At 37.9% G+C, this 24406-nt stretch overlaps 1 long non-coding RNA gene across 1 annotated transcript; it reads left to right on the top strand.

Moving 5' to 3' along the window:
* Positions 1–8459: 8459 nt before the first annotated feature.
* LOC122026422 lies at positions 8460–23288 on the top strand. Its single transcript, XR_006124143.1, has 3 exons — positions 8460–8500; positions 8611–8705; positions 23230–23288. It is a non-coding gene; the product is annotated as an uncharacterized LOC122026422 (long non-coding RNA).
* Positions 23289–24406: the final 1118 nt, after the last annotated feature.

Here is a 24406-nt window from a genome sequence, read left to right as displayed (position 1 = left end):
ATAGAAAATTTTAATTTTAAAACTTATCTTCCTTTTTTTCTTAAACCATGAGGATGGTTAAAAAAGGAAAGTTTTAAAACTTTTAAAACTCTCTATTAAAACATGTGGCCAAATTCAAATAAGGAAAGTTTTTAAAATTTAAATCTCTCTTTTAAAACTTATAGTTTTCTACAAAGAGAAGATTTTAAAAATTCAAAAACAACTGTAAAATACCGGAAATAGACGAATATTAGTAAGGGATTTTTCCGAAATTTTTGGAAATTTTTCGAGAATTTTTCGGAGCTCGTACGGACGAGTTGACAGGGATAAAAATGGGGCCGGAAAAGCCTGTTTAGGATATCCCATTTAAGTGAGGAAATGTTTATATTTACATTTCCTTTTCTTTTATTTTCATTATTTGTTTTTTTTCTCTGCCTCGCCGAAACCCCCCGTGCCCGAGCCTTCTCCGCGCGCGCCCGTTTCCTCGCCGCGACTTCCTCCTCTCGATCCCTCTGCCCTAACCACCTCGAGACAGTTCCTTCTCCCTCTCTTCATTTCTTCTCTTCTGCCGACGACCTCTACGCCCTAACCGGCGCTCACGGCGGTGTTTCTCCTCTCCTCCCGCGTGCATAAAATTGAGACAAGAGCGCCGCCTGTTCTCTTCTCTCCTACCCGAGCCGCAGTCCTCCTCTGCCGAGGTCGAAGGCAAGTCGCCTTCCCTTCCTGCATGCCCTACTCCCTCTGCTGTCGGCATCCGAGCCCTAGCGCCGATTTTTCTTCTCCTCTTCCGAGTTTAGGTTGCCTCCAAGTTGTGCTGTTCGGGGGATTTAGGAATTAGGGTTTGCTGTTGGTTGTTCTTGGCTTCGGCAGCCATTTTCCAGCGGCTACCTTTCTCTGGTAGCAACATCCCTGCTGTGGGTGAGGTAAGATCAGTGAATTATTTTCTTGAGTTAGGTTGTCGTTGGAATACTATGTTTGAACCCTAAATCTGATCCGTGGTCTCCACTCTTGCCATTACCTTTGATCCGGACAGTGTAGGGGAATCTTGAAGAGAAGTGTTTACTGTAAGTTTTCTTGGATTTGGGAGCTACTTTCATCCAGCAGCAAGGAACCGCTGTGGAGGTTAAGGTGAGGCATAGGAATTTGATATATGCTATTGATCATGTATGAGTTGATTTAGGTAGGAATTGGTACATATATAATTTCTTATGCATTTGAGTTAGGTGATTGATTATGTAGAGGTGTATTCATGTGAAAATGGATTAGGTGTGGAATTGGTCTGATGGTATGATTAGGGTTAAGGTAAATTAACCCTAGTTAATTGTTGGATTTATGTCAGCTTCTCGTGGATTTGATTTAGCTATTTTATCTATATGAAATTAGCTAAACCTGGAAACTATGAATATTACAGGACCTTGACGCGAGACGAGTATCTCGGAGTCAGATTGGACCTTTCTATTTTCGGAGGCGGGTACTTTTGACTTTTTTGTCTTTGATATGCTTAGTAATGAAATTAACATATTGCATCAATTGTGTTTCTTATCTGTTTCGGTTAATCACTACCCAAATCTTGGTACGTACTTGATTGATTGATTGATTTGCATCTCATGTATATTTTACCTGTTTATACATGCTTATAGGGGGTAGTGATATACCATGCTTCACCATGTTCAGGACCTAGGTTTTTATACCTTCTGTGTACCTTTGATTCGATATGATTCGTTGACCTAGGGTGCACTTTTCTATATATATGGATTAGGTCAGGATGTTTATATGGTTATTGCCATGCATCATTTGCATGATTGCATGTTGTGTGATAGTCCGCTCCATTATTGTTGAGCACATCGCCAGTTACATGGATCTGCACACACCACCACTCATGGGTTAGTGGTCGATTCAGGTAGAGTGTGTTGCAGCAGGGACTCTGTTAGGCACCGTTGGTCCGCTCATGGGTAGTGTGACACAACGTGTTATCCGGTAGGGATTCCTCCCCGTAGAGCATTGAGCGCCCCCATTTATGATTTGGGGTAGGAGGATAGGTGTACTCGACAGCATCCCGTCCACTCGGTCACTCATCGGAGTAGTGACGACAGAGTGCAGCGTTGTCACAGCCCTACCCACTCGGCCTCACTATTGTGTGAGATGATCGATCGGCGTCAGGGGACGGATCATTGGCATCATATGCATGATGCATTTATTGCTTGTGTTTGTGTTTGCTGCATTTATGCTGCATATTGTTTGGATACCTATGTTTGACATGCATATGTGATTTCCTTATCCTCGGACCGCTTGACCTTATACTCAGACTGTTAGTACAAGATTCTCCTGCTTACTTCGATGCATTTTTTATCTTTCTTATCGTGAGACCACGCATGATTAGTGCTAGGTGTTGTTTCTTTACTTGCATATCAATTGTACTGCCGAGTGTTGACTCACCCGCCCATTGTCGTTATTTTCGTGTTGATCTGTCGGAGGGAGTTTCATCGCTAGTCCCCACAAAGACGTGCTAGATCTCTCGATGGTTTATATATCGTTTAGTTTTGTTTTGCATTTATTGATTATGTGTGGATTTGGTTTGTTTGGATACTTGGTTGTTGTATGGATTTTTGTGATGATGATGGATTTTTATTCGATGTGTTTTTTTTACTACGTGCCTGCCTGGACGGCAGAAGAGGTGAGTTCGTCGATTTTGAGCTTTACGAGTGTAGTTGAGTAGGGTGGTTTTTGAGTCAGAGTATTACTACTTTGTTTGATTATATATAACTGCGTGGTGATGTTTTATTTTGTTGTTATTATTCCAGCCGCCTGTGGCTGAGGTATTTATGAGATGTAGAAAAGTTTCAGATTGTCCGCCGTACAGGGGAGATGTTGCCGAAATTTCTTCGGACGGGGACTCCTCTGGGGGCGTGACAATTTAGTGGTATCAGAGCCAGGTTGGCGATACTTGTTGACCTTCGGGTTTCGGATTTTCGAGATTTATCTGATACCAATTTAGTGGTATCAGAGCGAGGTTATACGGTTCTTTGATTTCGTATTTTGGACATTTGGGATAACATGATACCAATTTATTTGGTATCAGAGTGTCGAGGTTGGCGATACTTGTTTGATTTATTTCCGTGTTACGGATTTTTGAGATTTGGCTGATACCAATTTATTGGTATCAGAGTGGGTTATGACACCTGCTTTAGGTATTCTGGATTTTTGGATTAGCCCAAGTTTGCGAGTCAAACTGGGTAGTTGTTTGAGTGACATGGATTTTTCCATTATGATTGTGTTTGGATTTCCGTTTCGGATTTATATGGATTCTCGGTGATTTTTATGATCGGAAATTTTGAGGTCAAGTTGGGGACTGGACAGCGACGGAACATCTCCAGACGACATATAGGTATGATGTTTAATTTTATAGTTTATGACAGGTATTAGCATTCTTTATTTAGTACCTGTCTGGTTGCTGTAGCACATATTACTTGTGATGAGTTAGCCATTGAGGATGGTTGACCTTAATAGAGATAAAGGATTATAATCTCTGGTGATTTTTCTTATCATACCATCAGTAGTGTTAGCTTCTGTTACTACTCGTAGGAGATGGTGGCACATACCAGCCTCTGCTATTGTTAGTTGGGTAGTGGATGACATTTACCTATTCTTGTTGACTTAGCCAGTAGAGTTTTTATACTCATATCTTTTGGATATTAGGATATCCGTTACGATGAAAATTGGTCATTTGGGAAGTTATCATGTTTGATCATTGTTGAGAATGATTTGAGGTTGAGGAACATTGTGAGATCAGATATTGTGATGTGTTGATTTCTAATGATTTATGAGAGTAAATATTATGTGGTTGTCTAATGATCTATTACTAGATATTTGTTTTGATGATCTATTAGTGGATAATTATTTTGATGGTCTATTATTTGGGTTATCGTTGATGGTGACATAGTGAGTGTCATGTATGATATTCACAGGTTTGATGATTATAGTTGGTGATCAGATATAGATCAGGTGCTAGAGAGTTTACGGTTGAGTGTGTCTAGGAGATTTTAATAAATCTGGTTAGTTAACAGGATGATAAAATCGATATTTGCTTCTTCTGATATTGGACTATGTGGATAAATAATGATGTGATGTTTTGAATGTTAACTTGCTCTCATGGGGAGTAGAGACTTATTCATTTGATATTATGTGGGTTGATATTTTTGAGGATAAAAAAAAAAAATGAGAGTGTCTTGATGTTCTTGAATTCTGACTTTATCTTTTGGGTCGTATACCTTTATACATATGATTATTGTGGGTTTCTAGTAGATTATACCCGAGTGGTTAGACATACATGTCTGATTGTTTATTGGAGGTATTTGTCAATTAAAAACTATGTTGTGGAATGTGCACATATGTTTGAGTGTTTTATTGGATGTATCTTATCGATCTAATATGAGTTGTGATATGTGCAGATGTGTTGGGTGTAATATTTGAGGTATCTCGTTTATTATATGATTGTTTTGAGAGTATACATGTGTCGATTATGATTTGTTGGAAGTATTACGTTGATTATATTCTTGGCATAGGTGTACATATGTCATGTGAGTGTTGTTGAGGTGTATTGTTGATTATACCTATGTTGATATATGCACACGGGTTTGACAAGTATTGTTGGAGGTATCACACTGATTTATACCTGTGCTATGAGTGTGTTTGGTGTGTACAAATTGGAGGATTATGTCGATTATACATATGTTGTGTGTGCATGTGTACCAGGTGTATGGTGGGTAGCATCATGATGATTCTACCTATGTTGAATGTAGAATGCTGAGTGTCTACATTATGTTATTGGTTGTATAACCCTGTCAACTCATTCTCCTATTAGTGGGTGACCAACCCCCTAGGATGATGATAGAGTTGACTATGGATTTGATTTTTTTACTAGGTTGTTTATACCTTTGGCTGCCCACAGTGATATGTGGTTGAGTGGTCTCGTGCAGCCTCTAGTTGGATAGTTAGGTGCCTTGGACACTTATGGATCGTTTGTGGTGGAGCGGAGCTCCCACATATACATATTTCGGATTGCTTGTAGCGGAGCATTGCTTCCATATCTATTGCAGATACATGTTATGGATTATTTGTAGTGGAGTGTTGTTCCTACATATTGAGGATTTCTTGTGGTAGAGCGTTGCTCCCACATATGTGGTGTTTTCTGTGATGGAGCGTTGCTCTCACACGGGTGGATCTATTCTTGGTGATTTGTATTGTGGTGATTATATTTCAGACATATTGTCAGGGATCTTATGGTTAGAAATGTCTGTGATACGGACATTATGGGTCATGATTTTACCATTAGGGTTTGGAAAGTCTTAGATGTTTTCAGAGACTTGATGATTTTTGTAGTCCCAGGATGTTTGGATCGGTTTCCATTGTCTTTGTTGACGGTGTTGTGATCTATTTCGGATCCACGGTGAGTTACGCACTTCATCTTTGTATAGTTCTAGAGATGCTTCGATGGAAACGTCTAGATGTGAAGATCAGTAGTGCGTATTTTGGTTGTCTTCTGTGAGATGTTTGAGACATACGGGCATCAGTAGGAGTATACCGTGGTTCCACAGGAGATCGAGGTTGTTACCGTTGGGAGTAAACGGAGTCTATAGAAGAGGCTCGCAACTTTCTCTGTTTGGCTCGATATTTCCGGAGATACGTTGAGGGTTTCTCTCGGATTGCTATGCCACTTTCACGCTTGATCAGGAAAGGCATGAAGTACACTTGGACTGAGGAATATGAGATCAGCTTCTAGGAGCTGAAGCGGAGACTAGTGTCAGCTCCGATTTTGGTTTTTTTTTCCTTCTGAAGAGGACGGATTCGTGCTTTATACTGACGCGTCTCTACATGGTTTGTGCGTTGTTTTGATGCAGCACGGCAGGGTAGTCTCCTACTTCTCGGCAGTTGAAGGAGCATAAGGAAAACTACCCAGTACATGACTTGTGGCTGGCTGCCATTATTTGCCTTGAAGATTTGGCAGCAGCATCTGTTCGGTATTACATTTGAGATTCTCACTGATCATAAGAGTCTCAAATATATATTTTTACCCAGAAGGAATTTAATCTTCGACAGAGGAAATGGATGGAGTTCCTGAAGGACTACGATTGTACCATTAGCTACCACCCGGGGAAAGCTAATGTGGTTGCAGATGCACTCAGCAGGAAGTCCAGAGGGACTTTGGCTTGCCACCGGACTTCAGTCACGGACTTGATTCAGAGTTTCCCGGAGTTAGATCTTGAGGAGCAGGGACCGACAGAGCAAGGTATTCTTGTTACCATGGTTGCTCAGTCGTCGATCAGGACGAGGATCCGAGAGGCACAGGCCAGTGATCAGCATTTGCAGTTTATAGGCAGCAGACCGAGTTTACACGAGACGAGGAGGGTATTATATTCTTCCGAGGCAGATTATGCGTACCTCAGTCTCATCCGGTCTTACAGGAGCTATTACAGGAGGCACACCATTCTCGATTTACGATCCATCCAGGCGGGACCCGTATGTATCGAGACTTGAGGCGTTCCTACTGGTGGAACGACATGAAGAATGACATCGCGAATTTCGTAGCTAGATGTCTTGTTTGTCAGCAGGTGAAGGCTGAACACCAGAGACCTGCAGGATTACTTCAGCGGATTCCTATTCCTGAGTGGAAGTGGGATCACATTACCATGGACTTTGTGGTAGGGTTGCCGAGGACACGACGAGACCATGACGCGATTTGGGAAATTGTTGATCGATTAACCAAATCAGTGCACTTCTTAGCGATCCGGAGGATTGATTCCCTGGATCGATTGGCAGATCTGTATTGTCGAGAGATTATCAGACTACATGGTGTTCCATTGAGTATCATTTCGGATAGAGATCCACGGTTCACGTCTCGTTTCTGGCAGAGTCTGCAGCAGGCCTTGAGCACACAGCTCCGTTTCAGTAAAGCTTTCCATCCACAGACAGATGGACAGTCAGAGCGGACCGTTCAGACATTAGAGGACCTGCTGAGATCATGTGTTATCGATTTCGGAGGCAGCTGGGAGGACCATCTGCCGTTGGTAGAGTTTGCCTACAACAACAGCTTCCATTCGGCTATCCAAATGGCACCGTTTGAGGCGTTGTACGGTAGACCTTGTCGGACACCCGTCCTCTGGGATGAGGTTGGAGAGGCCCAGCTGTTGGGACCTCATAGAGTTCAGCAGGATGCAGAGTTGGTCCGTACTATCAAACGGAGGATGTCAGAGGCGCAGGATCGCCAGAAGGGTTATGCTGATCGGAGACGTAGACCACTAGAGTTCTCTGTTGGCGACCATGTATTTCTGCGAGTTTCACCCACGAAAGGGGTGAAGAGATTTGGCCTCAGAGGTAAGCTAGCTCCGCGGTACATTGGTCCTTTCGAGATCTTGGAGAGGATCGGAGCGGTAGCTTACCGATTGGCACTACCACCGTCCCTGTCAGGTGTTCACGATGTATTTCACGTATCGATGCTGAGGAGATACGTGCCTGATCCGACACATGTGCTGGCAGATATCCCAGTTCCAGTTCAGCCTGACATTACATATGAGGAGGTTCCGGTACGGATTCTCGACCGGAAAGAGCGTCAGTTGCGGAACAAGACTATCCGGCTGGTTAAAGTCGGATGGCAGCATAATTCGGACGAGGAGGCTACTTGGGAGCTTGAGGATATGATCCGAGCTCGATATCCCCATCTTTTCACTTGAGGTATGTGATTTATTTACCGTTCAGCATTTATACTCTATATCTGTTGTTAGTACTTGCTAATGGTAGATAACGAAATTTGGGGACCAAATTTTTATTAGTGGGGGAGAATGTAAAATACCGGAAATAGGCGAATGTTAATAAGGGATTTTCCCGGAATTTTTGGAAATTTTTCGAGAATTTTTCGGAGCTCGTACGGACGAGTTGACAGGGATAAAAACGGGGCCGGAAAAGCCTGTTTAGGCTATCCCATTTAAGTGAGGAAATGTTTATATTTACATTTCCTTTTCTTTTATTTTCTTTATTTGTTTTTTTTTCTCTGCCTCGCCGAAACCCCCCGTCCCCGAGCCTTCTCCGCGCGCGCCCGTTTCCTCGCCGCGACTTCCTCCTCTCGATCCCTCTGCCCTAACCACCTCGAGACAGTTCCTTCTCCCTCTCTTCATTTCTTCTCTTCTGCCGACGACCTCTGCGCCCTAGTTTCTCCGCCGTCTGCCGCCGTCGAACAGAGAGTGCCGGCCATCCTTTCCTCTGCCCTAGTGACAACAGTCGACCGCCTCCTCTGTGCCGAGGTCGAAGGGAGAAGTCGCCTCCCTCGTCTGCACGCCCTACTCCCTCTGCTGTCGGCATCCGAGCCCTAACGCCGATTTTTCTTCTCCTCTTCCGAGTTTAGGTTGCCTCCAAGTTGTGCTGTTCGGGGGATTTAGGAATTAGGGTTTGCTGTTGGTTGTTCTTGGCTTCGGCAGCCATTTTCCAGTGGCTACCTTTCTCTGGTAGCAACATCCCTGCTGTGGGTGAGGTAAGATCAGTGAATTATTTTCTTGAGTTAGGTTGTCGTTGGAATACTATGTTTGAACCCTAAATCTGATCCGTGGTCTCCACTCTTGCCATTACCTTTGATCCGGACAGTGTAGGGGAATCTTGAAGAGAAGTGTTTACTGTAAGTTTTCTTGGATTTGGCAGCTACTTTCATCCAGCAGCAAGGAACCGCTGTGGAGGTTAAGGTGAGGCATAGGAATTTGATATATGCTATTGATCATGTATGAGTTGATTTAGGTAGGAATTGGTACATATATAATTTCTTATGCATTTGAGTTAGGTGATTGATTATGTAGAGGTGTAATCATGTGAAAATGGATTAGGTGTGGAATTGGTCTGATGGTATGATTAGGGTTAAGGTAAATTAACCCTAGTTAATTGTTGGATTTATGTTAGCTTCTCGTGGATTTGATTTAGATATTTTATCTATATGAAATTAGCTAAACCTGGAAACTATAAATATTACAGGACCTTGATGCGAGACGAGTATCTCGGAGTCAGATTGGACCTTTCTATTTTCGGAGGCGGGTACTTTTGACTTTTTTGTCTTTGATATGCTCAGTAATGAAATTAACATATTGCATCAATTGTGTTTCTTATCTGTTTCGGTTAATCACTACCCAAATCTTGGTACGTACTTGATTGATTGATTGATTTGCATCTCATGTATATTTTACCTGTTTATACATGCTTATAGGGGGTAGTGATATACCATGCTTCACCATGTTCAGGACCTAGGTTTTTATACCTTCTGTGTACCTTTGATTCGATATGATTCGTTGACCTAGGGTGCACTTTTCTATATATATGGATTAGGTCAGGATGTTTATATGGTTATTGCCATGCATCATTTGCATGATTGCATGTTGTGTGATAGTCCGCTCCATTATTGTTGAGCACATCGCCAGTTACATGGATCTGCACACACCACCACTCATGGGTTAGTGGTCGATTCAGGCATAGTGTGTTGCAGCAGGGACTCTGTTAGGCACCGTTGGTCCGCTCATGGGTAGTGTGACACGTGTTATCCGGCAGGGATTCCTCCCCGTCATCGTGTACCGGGAGTTGAGAGCATTGCGCTCCCCCATTTATGATTTGGGGTAGGAGGATAGGTGTACTCTGACAGCATCCCGTCCACTCGGTCACTCATCAGGAGTAGTGACGACAGAGTGCACGGTTGTCACAGCCCTACCCACTCGGCCTCACTATTGTATGAGATGATCAACTGGCGTCAGGGGTGACCAGGACGCATCATTGGCATCATATGCATGATGCATTTATTGCTTGTGTTTGTGTTTGCTGCATTTATATGCTGCATATTGTTTGGATACCTATGTTTGACATGCATACAGGATTTCCTTATCCCTCGGACTGTTTGACCTTATACTCAGGACCTGGTTAGTACAGTATTCTCCTGTTTACTTCAGATGCATTTTTTTTATCTTTCTTATCAGGAGACTGTACGCATGATTAGTGCTAGGTGTTGTTTCTTTACTTTGCATATCAATTGTACCTGCTGAGTGTTGGACTCACTCCGCCTCCATTGTCGTTATTTTCAGGTTGATGCTGTCAGGAGGGAGTTCCAGTCGCTAGTCCCCACAACACGTAGTGCTAGATCTCTGCAGACTCGATGGTTTATATATCGTTTAGTTTTGTTTTGCATTTATTGATTATGTGTGGATTTGGTTTGTTTGGATACTTGGTTGTTGTATGGATTTTTGTGATGATGGTGGATTTTTATTCGATGTGTTTTTTTTACTACGTGCCTGCCTGGAAGGCAGAAGAGGTGAGTTCGTCAGTTTTGAGCTTTACGAGTGTAGTTGAGTAGGGTGGTTTTTGAGTCAGAGTATTACTACTTTGTTTGATTATATATAACTGCGTGGTGATGTTTTATTTTGTTGTTATTATTCCAGCCGCCTGTGGCTGAGGTATTTGTGAGATGTAGAAAAGTTTCAGATTGTCCGCCGTACAGGGGAGATGCTGCCGAAATTTCTTCGGACGGGGACTCCTCTGGGGGCGTGACAACAACCCTCCTTGTTTGAATATTGTGGTCAGCCCCTTCATGCTTGGTCACCAAGAAAATGGTCGGCCCCTAAAGGAGAGGATGTGGTCGGCCCTTGCTTGGTCACCAAGCATTGGACCGACCCACTTCTTGGACACCAAGAAGATCCTTACATTTGGATGGACTTGAGGCTATAATGAGACTACGACAGGGACCTAGAGGAGAAATTGGTTTTGGCCTTCCGATGAGCTTGAGTATCCCGTGTTTGCCCCGAACACGCAACTCAAGTTCATCGATAATAACTCATTCCACTAGAGAGTTATTACCGCACTACCGCACCAATCCCAAATTACATTATGGGCTCCTTCTTATCATGAGTGTGTTAGTCTCCTTGTGTTTAAGATTACGAATGTCCACTAATTAAGTAAGTTACTGACAACTCACTTAATTAATATCTAGCTCCAAGAGTAATACCACTCAACTTTATTGTCATGTCGGACTAGGTCCACCTGCAGGGTTTAACATGGCAATCCTTATGAGCTTCTCTTGGGGACATTCTCAACCTAGATAACTAGGACACAGATTCATTCTATAATCAACAACACACACTATAAGTAATATCATTTCCCAACTTATCGGGCATATTGATTTATCAAGCTAAACCTCATCCTTTGATAAGTCAAAGAAATAAATATTAAATATATGTGCTTATTATTATATTAGGATTAAGAGCACACACTTCCATAATAACTAAGGTCTAGTTGTTTTACTAAGTCAGTACAAAAAGAACTTACCTAAATGATCCTACTCAATACACTTAAAGTGTATCAGTGTAATTTATTATTTAAGATAAACTAATACTTAATTATACTACGACTATTCTGATGGTTTGTTCCTTTTCATCTTAGTCGTGAGCAACTGTTTATAATTTATAGAGAACCGACAACATGATCTTCTGAGTGTGACACCACACTCCATATTGTCTACTATATAAATTAATTGAACAATTACATTTAATAAATAAATACAGATATTGACCAATGTGATTCTTTTATTTCAACAAATAAATGTTTACAAAAGCTAGACTTTTAGTATACACTCTAACAAGTGGGACGTTACTTAACGTAACTATTAACTTTACTTAACTAATGTCATCCACATATTGATAGTAATACTTAGAACTCTTTGAAAACTCGAAGAGTACAATTAACTAGCAGCTGAAGACATAAATGACTCATCTCAACACCCTACTCAAGCATTTGTTCACAACTAAAATATATCAATCTGCACATGCATGCGACAGTGATACAACTCAAATAATGGAACTAATGTGCATAGCAATTTAAATGGAAGAATTCTAAATACTTAAAAACATTCTATGAATAAACCATCAACATGAAAGAATGATTCCAACAATGCAAGAAGGACTTAATCCACCTAAATTTCACAACCAATCTAAATGCAAAATCTTAATAAATTCTTTCGCAAAGTCCCAAGACTTCCATAGTCCAGACATCACACATCCATCCCGCACCTCCTTGTCGCCTTCCTTCACTATAGCTTTCCTTTTCCTTTATCTGCAGTAAGAGGAAATGCAACTATAAGCGGATGCTTAGTAAGCGCTATATAACTCACAAAACTCGGAAATGCATGTGTACAAGAAAGAATCTAGGAACTAAATGCTTTAAAAGAAACTACTCATGCTCATCTAATATCAAAGGAATCAAAACAGACTGAAATGCTAAACATGTAAGGCTGCTCATGCTTGCAAATAATAGTAAGAAGAATCTAAACACCATGCTAGAATAAAAGAGCTAAACTTGCTGATTTTTAAACCTATGTGAAACTTATTCTATTTGTTCCCAAAACTTATACTCTTATACTTCAAAATAGTAATAATCTCTTGGGCCCAGGCTTAGTACCATTGCGTGCTCCCTAATAGAAACTGAGGTAGTGAGCCACCAGTCCTACGAGGGTAAAGACCTTGGTCTTACCAGGACCAAGACCTCGGAATTGGTCACCTGGATTTATTTAACGACAACCTCGGAAGTCGGGTACTAGCCTTTTCAAATAAAATACATATTATCTTTAAATACTCCCACAATGGAATGCCTCGGCATTTCTTCAAACACTTGGTGTACGTTTGATCCCAATTTCTGAAATTTGGGATTTAATTAAATCCTTGGTCTTTTCTTACTTATAACTACTCAATTATACAATCTATTCATGCTCAATAACTCAACACGAAACTAAATCTGCAGAATGCTAAGTTTCATACTTTAAAAACTAAGAACTAAAGCTATCTATTCATGATACATGCACCCAAAACCAAGGCAAAACCCACTGCATACTCACAAAATGTATAGCAGTTTATACACAATGCAACTAGTAAAGAAATTGCTACTGGAACCAAAAAAAACATAACCGTTCTTCATGCTCAGTGCCACGGCAAGGAAAACAAAATAGACTGAAATGCTACACATAGTCGTTCATTGCAGTAACCACGAAACCAAACCTACATGCTCAAGAAAACTAAACCATTTCTTGTTCATTGCCTAGCAGCAAAAATCCGAAACCTGTAAAGCTCCATATGAACCGATCATGCCCATTAAGATCACAAACAGAAAGATCTAATTCAAAATCTGAATTTCTAATTACAAGGTCTGAAGAAAAAAACAACCCACATGCTTAACCTATACCATTCATTTTCTTTCTTTGAGATTCACGTCAGCAAGCTCAAAAGCACCGTTTCTTATAGCATGCTTCAAAAAGAAACAAGAAGAAACAAGACTCCAAGAGTTACTCCTACTGCAGGTGAGAAGCACTTACCTTTGTTCTTGAACCTACAACCGAAATCGGCTTCTAGGGTTTCTGATAGCTCAAAATTTCCGGTGACTCCTCGCGTCTACGCGTTCTCCTCGCCGAGAGGATCGTGAGGATATGAAGAAACCTTCTGATTGATCCTTGGCCGGCCGTCGGAGATGAAGCCCTAGCTTCCTTCTTCGTTTCCTCCCAAGCAGGGAACGACGCGTGTGCAGTCGGGAGAAGGAGAAGTTTAGGTCACGGAAAATAAAACCTCAACTCCTCTCTTAACTTATCCCTCTTATACTTAGGTTTTTCCGTTATCTACTACTGCTTAAATTTCTTTCGCCCTTTATTTGATCAGCACGACCCTGCTGGGTTCCTGGTCATCCGAAACAACTTAAGACTTTGCTTAACTAGGGGTCTCGGTTCGAACCTCGGCCCAACCTCTTTTTGCCTCAACTTTGTTTCTCTTGGTAAAAATACCAAACGAACTCCGAAAATTACATAAAAATACTCTAAAAATTTCTAAGAATCTCTAGAATATTTCTAAAACATTTATAAATATTTATAATTACTATTAGGACTTGAAATGAGGAAATTTGGATTATTACATGAAGCATATGCACCAGTTTCTAGACTTGAATAAATTAGAATGTTACTAAGTTATGCATCCCATAAGGGATTCAAATTATATAAAATGGATGTTAAGTTAGCCTTCCTAAATTGACTTATTAAAGAAGATGTGTATATAGGTCAACCCCCCGGGTTTGAAGACTTAGAAAACGCTAATCATGTGTTCAAATTAAAGAAAGCCTTGTATGACCCAAAACAGACCCCCTGACCTTGGTATGAAAGGATAACCACATACTTAATCTCAAAAAGTTTCAAAAAAAGTCAAATAGACCCAACCCTTTTTGTAAAAGTAATTAATCAAAATCAATTTATAGCTCAAGTCTATGTGGATGATATAATATTTGGATCAACTGACTCAAAACTGTTACAAGAATTCATAACTTTAATGGAACAGGAGTTTGAAATGAGTCTGGTAGGACAACTAATATTCTTCCTAGGTCTACAAATTAAACAAACAAATGAAGGTAACTATGTTTATCAACACAAGTATGCACTTGAATTATTTAAGAAGTTTGGAATAAAAAACTCCAAAGACATTAAAACTCCAATGGCTAAAAATACAACCCAAGATAGTGACCCAAGTGGAAAACCTATACCTCAAATATTATAGAAGTGCTATAGGAAGCCTACTGTACCTAACTGCAAGTCGGCTAGATCTCTTATTTACAGTCAGTATGTGTGCTAGGTATCAGACTTATGCCAAGGAATCACACTTGGCTAGTGTTAAAATAATTTTTAGATACTTAAAAGGTACATCCAATGTAGGAATGTGGTACCCTCGAGTAGACAATTTTAAACTGTTAAGATACTCTAATTCCGATTATGCCGGCTGTAAACTCAATTGGAAAAGTACAAGTGATGGTTATCAACTACTTGGATCATCACTTATCTGCTGGTTTAGTAGAAAGCAGTACTATGTTGCATTATCTACTATTGAGGCAGAGTATATTATAATAGGAGAATGCGTCACACAACTATTATGGATGATGCACACCTTAAAAGATTACAATCTAAATTTTAAACACACAAAAGTGTTAATTGATAATATGAGTTCAATCAACTTAACAAAAAAATCCAATGCATCATCCAATAACTAAACACATTGAAATTAAACACCACTTTATCAGGGATTATGTCGCTAAAGGAGATATTGAATTTAATTATATTGAGTCTAAGTCCAACTTAACTGACATCTTCACCAAGTCACTCATTGAAAATGAATTTAGCTACTTACGACTATAACTAGGAATGTGTTTCATATAATAGGATTGCTATTTTTTTCTTTCTTTAAAATAATTTGAAAATTTTAAGGAAAAAATCTTTTTCTTAAAATTCTCATTTCCTTAGACTTTTGAAATTGATTTTAGCCTTAGTCTAGATTAGCTCCATAGAAAGCATGTTCCTATAGACCTAGGACTTGAGCATCTCACAAACACACTAGGACTCCCTTGATTGTGTATTCCAAAACTTAGAACAACATGAGATGCGTAGGCCCTTTGCCTGAACTTAAGATGCTTATATCAGTGCATCAACACAAGTTTGGGTGTAAAATACCAAACATAACAGTAATCAGGTTAAGTAATCCATCTTAGTTAAAAACTAACTGGACAAATATACTTAACTTGACAAACCCAGTGAACACTGCTATCTTCTAATAGTCAGTTAGTAACTACTAGTTAGACATGTAAGGACATTTTCTAGATGATTAGATTACATTTAAATGTAAGGTTCAAGGGGAGAAAATGATTCTAAGTTGGAAACTTCTTGAAAACAGACTATTTCTAAATTTTAAAAGTATGTTTAATGTTAAAGTTGTCTTGTAAAATATTTCATTAAATATTCATTTTGAGAATCATTTTTATTCTGATACTTTGTCAAATTATATGTGTTGAAAAATTAATTTGAAAAATATTTCAATTTTTGAAAACTAATTTAAACAAACTTTGAAAGATCTTTTTGACCACCTTAGAAAGGTTTCATTCTTTCAAAACTTATTTTTAATTTTTCTTAAAACTTTTCATTTTTAAAGTATCTTAAAAATATTTTCTAAGTTCAAATTCCTGCATAAAGTATTTTGAATAGTTAATATTATAATATTCTTTAAACTCTCCCGATAATCCTGGAATTTCTTTATTGCCAAATATTCATTATCTTTTTACTTAGTAGTTATTTAGTCATGTTTTCTAATGAATGTCAAAGGGGGAGGGTTAAAGTTTAAGTTAGAAAACAAAGAAAAAAATAAAAATAACTTAACCCTAAAAATGATCAAGAAAACAAAACTAATTGTCTCAATTCTTATTTCTCTTAATCATTCATCGTGCTTGCTTTGCATATTTTTTTTCCTAACTTAACCCAGGTTGTCATTGCATCAAAAAGGGGGAGATTGTTAGTGCAGTTTGCACTAACGATCTAACTAAGGTTTTGATGAATGACAAACTAAGTTAAGTTAGGTATTGTTGTGATCTAACCACTTTACCAAGTGCGAAGGAGTTAACTAGATAGGTCAACGGGCTGATCAGATATCTGGTGTGAAGTCTAGGTAGGTCAATGGGCCGACCGAATATCTGGCAAGAAGTCCAGATAGGTCGATGGTCCGATCGAATATCTGGAAAGAAATTTAAATAGGTCGACGGGTCGACCGGATATTTGGTAGGAAGTCCAATTGGGTCTGCAGACCAGACAACTAGAAAATTAGTAAGTAAAGGTAAGTCACTGGAGGAGAGTGACTAAGAGAGGGTGTGTCCCGATTGAGGGGATAATATACGTCGGTCCAGGTTAGGTCCATTTCAGATCCCTAATCCGAGACCTTGACTAGTTCTGGGTCCTGAAAGGATAGGAACTAATTACTACTTATTATTATAACTATGATAACTTTGTTTTATAGGGTAGATATTTTAATTTTGGACTAACATCTTTTTGCAAGACAAAAGAGCAAAAAGCCTTCAGATAAACAATACCTGAAGGTGCCTTCAAGGCTGATGGAAGGCGCCTTCGCACTATTCTTGGAAGGCACCTTCAGAGGCTTTGGAAGGTGTCTTCTGTAGGATGACCTTTGGTTGTCATCACGGATAAGAGCCGGGACGATCAGGATTAGACTTCTCGGGTTGAAGGTGCCTTCAATGGCTATGGAAGGTGCCTTCCAAGCCATTTATAAGGATGCTCGCCCAAAGTTTCATACACAACACTTATACGAGCTTTTATGCATCCAAACAACTTTTCGACTACTACAGGCTCCTGCTGTTGCCCTGCTACGACTCTACTACACCCTACTGTCGCTGAGTAGCCAACCAAACATTGAGCACAAACCGACTGACTTCAGACATAGTTTGGTAACATTTGTTAATTGCACTTAAATTATGCAAACAGAAAGTATAGTGTGTTACACTTCTTTGATTTCCTTTCTGTACTCGATTTCCTCTTCCGAAGTTACCAGAAGAGGATTTTAGTGGATTATCAATCGATAGGTCCGTGAGATCTGAGTCTTGGAGTAGGAGTCGTCGAAGGCTCTGAACAAGTAAACCTCTTGTGTTCTCTTTGTGACTTTCCGTTTTCTTATTTCTTTTTTTGCTGTATGTACTTGTTTCTTTTAAAACAATAAAACAAGATTTTTAAAAATCACGTGATTTACCCCTCCTCTCACGTGTGACTCGATCCAACAATTTATTTGTAACTTTATGATATATTTGAAAATTCTGTAATTATTATTTGAGAGATTAATCAAATCGTGAATAATTTTTGGAGAGGGGACTCAATGTCATACCCAAGCATTCCAGCACTCACAAAAGAACTCTGGTGATGCGAGTTTAAGATATAACCAATTTATTTTATATATAAAATAATTAAGTTAATATATATTCTATTATTTTTTCCCCATTTTAGTGGTTATTTACTTGGGACCCTTATTATAAGATGGAAATTAAAAGAAGTTTTAAAAAGAAATGTAGTGATAACATTCAACATGTATTGAATCATGCCAAAAGTATTGGAAAAAAGCCTACCTTTATCAGGTCAGACAATTGGATTAAGATCTCCAATTTTTGGCAAACTGATGAGTGCAAACAAAGGAGTATGCAGAATAAAATAAATCAAGCTTATAATTCTAGAGACTCATGTGCAATATATGTGGGATGATCTATAAATATTGAGGAGTATTCATGTAGATTGGTAAATTTTCAACTCTATAATTAGATTTTTAATCTATTTCATGCTATTACATTATTTCTAACCATATTATTTTTAGTTCAAGAAATTGGTAAAAGTGCGAGAATTTATAGACACTTTTGTCTACACTTTTTTTTTAAAAAGACTTGGAGTGGAGATAGAGCTAGAACATTTAAGGTTTGATTTAATCTTTAATATTACTTTTTAACTTAGATTTTGTTACTTATCTATATGCTCTAATTAAGATTTTAATTTTTCATAGGAGAGATATGATGAGTTGTTGCTATCACATAGAAGTTTAGGTGATGGCGATAATATTGAGGGATCTGAGCCGTTTGTTACTAATAATTTGGATTTATGGCTGCAGGCCAATAGAGGAGTTAAAGGGGGAAGGATAATAGGTATGAGTTCTATGAGCAGAATCCATAATGTTCCTCGTAGATCTTTTTCTTCTTCTACCCCACCCGCAATAACGACACAGATCTATAACTTAATTGATGACGTTGGCAATTTAAAGGGTATAATATCTCAAAGGGATCAACAAATTTTAGATTCAACAATAAAATTCACAAAGGTATCTCCATATGATAGAAATGTGCAAAGAACAAGCCTTTCTTTTGCAACAATTTCAGCAATTTAGATCGAGTCCAAGTTATATTCCTCTTGGTACTAGTGATGATGTCGCTAATAATGATGATGATGTCGTCGATGACGATGCTGATGATGATGCATGAATGTTTGTAATTAGAATTTTTAAATTCTTTTATTTTATTGATTTTGTAAATTCTTCATTTTTGTATTTTTGATTAGTACTACTATTTTTGTTTCAAACAAGGTTGGTAGGCCAAGATGATGGGGTATCAAGTAAGAATATGTAAGTCTTTACCTATTTATTTTTGTGTTAGTTTTAAGATTTTTCTTTTTGTTTATTTATTTTTTTGATGCACGTAGAAGAAGAAGGAATTGGAATGAGAAGGATCTCCATGAGATTATCTCCTACTCTATCTTTTTCATGTTTTTGTATGAGATTGGAATTTGGATATTATGACATGTTTGTAGTAACTTTATTGTAGTGTTGGTTTATGTTGTTAGTTGTATTTGTATATTTGTTGTAATTTGTATTGTTGGATGATGATGTTTATTGTATTGTTATTTTTATGTTCTTAGTTTATGTTGTATATGGAACATGTTGGGATGTTGTATATGTTTGGTTTATGTTATTGATATTTGTATTCATTTTGTTGTACACTAACATGTTAGTGTTTGGTTTATGTTTATGTGTTATTGTTATTGTGTTTAGTTGTGTATTATGTTTATGTTATTATTTTAAATGTATATTGAACAGGGTTTGAAAAAATTGTAATAGGGAAAAATATCGAAATCAAAAGGTTTTGGAATTTTTTTTACTTTTGGGATGAATTTTGTGACGAAATTGGGTTCGTTGGAAATCTATCATAATCTCTAGTTCTATTGAAATGTTGAAATGAATTCACATTTTCATTGGAAATTTCCAATGAAAATAAAAATTTATTGGAAATTTCCAATGAAAATGAAAGTTCGTTGGAAATTTTCAATGAAAATCAAAATTCGTTGGAAATTTTCAATGAAAATCAAAATTCGTTGAAAATTTTCAATAAAAATCAAAATTCGTTGGAAATTTCCAACGAAAATAAGAATTCATTGGAAATTCCCAACGAAAGGTAAAATTCGTTAGAAATTTCCAACGAAAATCAAAATTCGTTGGAAATTCCCAACGAAAGGTTAAATTCATTGGAAATTCTTAATGAAAATCAAAATTTGTTGGAAATTTCCAACAAAAATATGAATTCGTTGGAAATTTCCAATGAATTTGAATTTTCATTGCAGAAATTGAATTTTCGTTAGTTTTTTCACGAATCTGTTTTTTCATCGTGGGTTCCAATGAATATTTTTTTGTTGCAAGTTTTGCAATAAATCATCATTTGTCGCAAATTTGTAACGATTCGTTTTTTCGTTACTAATTTGCAATGAATTTGGGGTTCGTCCAAGATTTTCCCCACCGACATTTCCAACGAATATTTGTTTCGTTGTAAAATTTACAACAAATATCATATTCGTTGCAAAATTTACAAGGAATTTTGCAACCAATATCATATTCGTTGCAAAATTTGCAATGAATTTTGCAATGAATATCGTATTCATTGCAAAATTTGCAACGAATTTTTGATTTTTCGTTGCAAATTTTTGGGAGAGCATATTTGTAATGATTTTTTTTCATCGCAAATCAAATTTCCAAAGATTTTTTTTAAAAAAAGTCGTTGCAAAATTCGTCCTTAATTGACAATATTTTTGTAGTGTATAATAATGCATGCTCTTGATGCCTTACTAGAGATAAATAAGACTTGGACACCTAATCTATCTTCAAGAAGCACTAAGGATTTCATGATTTAAGTACTGTTATTATTTTTAGGAGCCTATAGAGTCACATACAAGACTTAAATTCTCGACTTGAGATACATGTAGTTTGAGAGAAACCACAGCATATAATAATTTAGAGTTAATAATTATAATTATCATCGCAAATAATTATTCTGATTAAATTGATTAAATGATGAAGGATTTAATTGGAATAAATTAAGAGTTAATTTATTAAATTAATGAGTTTACTTGTAAAATTAAGAGCTAATTATAAAACTAAGAGTTAATTTATACAATTAAATTATGTTTATTTTTTTCTAAAAAGAGTTAACTAGATTTTAATGTGGAACTTTTAAAAGATAAAAGAATTGTAGAAATTAATTTGAAAAATATACATTTTTCAAAACATTTTTAGAAAATTTCAAAATCTATATTGTTGAGAAAAATTAGAAATGAGTTCTTAAGTTATCTAACATTTTAACTATTCTCATATGGATTGATAAGTTATCTAACCCAAATCAAAAGATGGTTGAGAACTGTTAGAGTGTATACTAAAAGTCTAGCTTTTTGTAAACATTTATTTTGAAATAAAGAATCACATTGGTCAAATGTCTACATTTATATGCAAAGTGTAGTTGTTCAATTAATTTATATTGTAGATAAAATGGTGTGTGGTGTCACATACAGAAGATCATGTTATCAATTCCTTATAAATTATAAACAGTAGCTCATGACTAAGATGGAAAGGAACAAACCATTGGAATAGTCGTAGTATAATTTGGTATTAGTTTATCTTAATTATAAAATTACACTAGTACACTCTGAGTGTATTGAGCAAGACCATTTAAGGTAAGTTCTTTTTATACTGACTGCATAAAAGAACAAGACCTTTGTTATTATGTGTAACAACCCAAATTTCCTCATTAAGAGTTCTAATTGTGTTTAAAAATATTTAGAAATGCTTTAGAAATATTCTAGAGATTTTTAGGAATTTTTAGAGTATTTTTATGTAATTTTTGGAGTTCGTTTGGTATTTTTAACAAAAGGCAGAAGTTTTAAAAAATAAAGAGGTTCGGCCGAGGTTCGAACTCGTGACCTCCGACCCGAACCGAGACTTAAGCGGAACGTGATGACCAAGAACCCAGCAGGGCCATGCTGATTAAGGAAAGGGCAGAATTGTATTTAAGTAGTAGTTGATGATAGAAGTTTTGAGTTGTAAAGAGAGGAACTTAGGGCTTGATTTCTTTCGTGACCTAATCTTTCTCCTCTCCTCTTCTCTCTCGCGCGCGGCGTTTCTGCTCGAGCGAAAACAGAGTCGAACCTAGGGTTCGTCTCTGGCGACCGGCGAGGGGTTTATTTCGTGGGTTCTTTACATGGTTGTGATCCTCTTGTTGAGGAGAAGCCGTAAACGCGAAGCAGAGGACGAGAGTTTGAGTTTCCTCGAAGCCCTAGAAGCTCCACTTCGGTTGTAAGTCCAAGAACTCCAAGAATAAGTAAGTGCTTCTCACCTACAGTAGGAGTAGCTTTCGGATTCTTGTTTCTTCTTGTATTTCCGAGTATGCAGTCAATTTCTTGCTCCCCAAATGAGTACGAACGACCTTACCTTAACCTTGCTGTGCGAATTTCGTTGAGTATGTAATTAGCAAGAACAACCTGGTATCTGAGCATGTGATTTCAGACTTAGTTTCCTTGCTATACAAGGAATAAGAACAGTTTTATTAGATTTTTTTTGTTTAGAGCCTTAGTTACTGCTGTGAGCTTATATTAGCCATTACAGATTCTATTGGTTATTCCAGTAATCACGAAGTTTCATTTTTTTCTTAGCTGTAGTTTAGTGTTCTTTCTTTTGTGACTACCGTGAGCAGGATAGTCCTTGATCATGTTCCGGATTTTGATACATATGCACATATGTGTTCATTTGCTTATAATAGCTCTTTAAATTGAAGCATACAGTTAGTTTTCTTGCTATTTTAACAAGCATGAGCAGCCATGTATTTTAGTGGAATGATTATGTGTTCTATTAAACCTTTGTAGGGGATTATGAGTAGCTATAAGTAAGAAAAGACCAAGGTCTTGATAGGATCCCTATATTTCAAGAATTGGGGGCAGCAGCACGCCAAGTGCTCAAAGAAATGCCAAGGCATTTATTTATAAGAGTATTAAAAGATAACAAGTATTTTATTATAAGAGGCTAGTACCCGACTTCCGAGGTTGTCGTTAAATAAATCTAGGTGACCAATTCCGAGGTCTTGGCCCTGGTAAGACCAAGGTCTATACCTCGTAGGACTGATAGCTCGCTACCTCAGTTTCTATTAGGGAGCGCGCTTGGTACTAAGCCTGGGCCCAAGAGAAAAGTTTATTATTATTTTCAAGTATAAGATTATAAGATTTTGGAACAAATGAAACAAGCTTCACTTATGTTTAGAGTCAGCAAGTTTAGTTTCTTTTAATTCGAAGCATGCAGTGTTAGTTTTATTTGTTTCCTGATTAGTTTATTGAGAATGATTAGCCTTGTCTTCCAGCATGCAGTTTTATTCTTGTATATCATGAGTATGCAAATTTTAGTGCTTTGCTATTAGATGAGCATGAGTAGTTTCTTCTTACAGATTCAGTTTTTAGTATTGCTGTATTTATATGCACTTTCGAGTTTTTGTGAGTTAGACAACGCTTACTAAGCATTCGCTTATAGTTTACATTTCCTCTTACTGCAGATAAAGGAAAGGAAAAGCTATAGCAAAGGAAGGCGACAAGGAGGTGTTAGATGATGTGTGTGATGCCAGGACTATGGGAGAGACTTGGGGCATTATTAAGTTTCCGTGTTTTAGTGGTTAAGAAACATTTGAGATTGTACTTTATATTCCATATCATTTGAGATTATTCTTGTTTTAGATCGCATGCTAAGATGAGTTCTGTTTAGTAAGTAGATACTTTTATGTTTGCATTGAGATATAGTTTCATATGTTTCTGCTATTATGAGTTATATGTGCATGTTCCGAATTTGGAGTATTGTATCGTATTTTAGTTCTGCTGAACTGCATATACTCTGCCGAAACTGTAAGTTTTCTGGAAAAATTTAAGTATAGTTTGTTATACTAGTTAAGTAAGAATCTATAGTAGTTATGTAACGGGCACCTTTAGAGAGTAGTGAGAAGGGTGGTTGTTACAAGTTGGTATTAGAGCAGTTCCTATTCTCGAGCATCACACACACATCAGTATCAGCCTTGCCGTCTTCAAGTATGAAAGTACTTAAGTTTTTCTTTTATGTCTTTCCTTATTATTTGTAATGTAGAGTATCTGTTCATATGTGCTTAAGTAAGGTAGAAGTTCTTGTTTCTCTTTTATTTATATGTATATGCATGTTTAGAAAGTATGGAGACGATTTCAGTTTTCCTTTCTGCATAACCAGATGGCAAGAAGGGGACGTCCCCGTACCACTCGTACTGAGGACCGAGCTCAGGAGAACGAAGAGCCCAGAACAACTGAGCCTAATCTTTCTGAAGTTGTTGCCCAACTCCAGAGACACGTGGCAGAGCAGCAACAAGTGATTGCCAACCTGATGGCCAATCAGCAGCCAGTTCCTCCCACCCCTCCAACCATAAATGTGGGGACTCCATTGGTGACTGAGGACCCACCAGTTACTCAGGAAGTCGCCACAACATCTCAAAGACAAGAAGCATACCTCATCCAGTGGCTGAAGTTGAAACCAGAAAACTTCTCAGGCATGATTGAGCCTTGGGATGCCCAAGCTTGGTTCAAGACACTAGAGAGCACAATGGAGCTTCTTGACTGGATAGAAGTTGAGAAGGTCAAGTGTGCCTCCTTCTGCCTGGCTGGAGATGCTCGTATGTGATGGGAGAGAGTTAAGAGCAAGAGAGCAGTCGACCAGAT

The sequence above is a fragment of the Zingiber officinale genome, chromosome 10A (assembly GCF_018446385.1).
Source record: "Zingiber officinale cultivar Zhangliang chromosome 10A, Zo_v1.1, whole genome shotgun sequence".
NCBI lineage: Eukaryota > Viridiplantae > Streptophyta > Magnoliopsida > Zingiberales > Zingiberaceae > Zingiber > Zingiber officinale.
The sequence above is the reverse complement of the archived record's forward strand: the minus strand, read 5'-3'. Positions and strand labels throughout refer to the sequence as shown.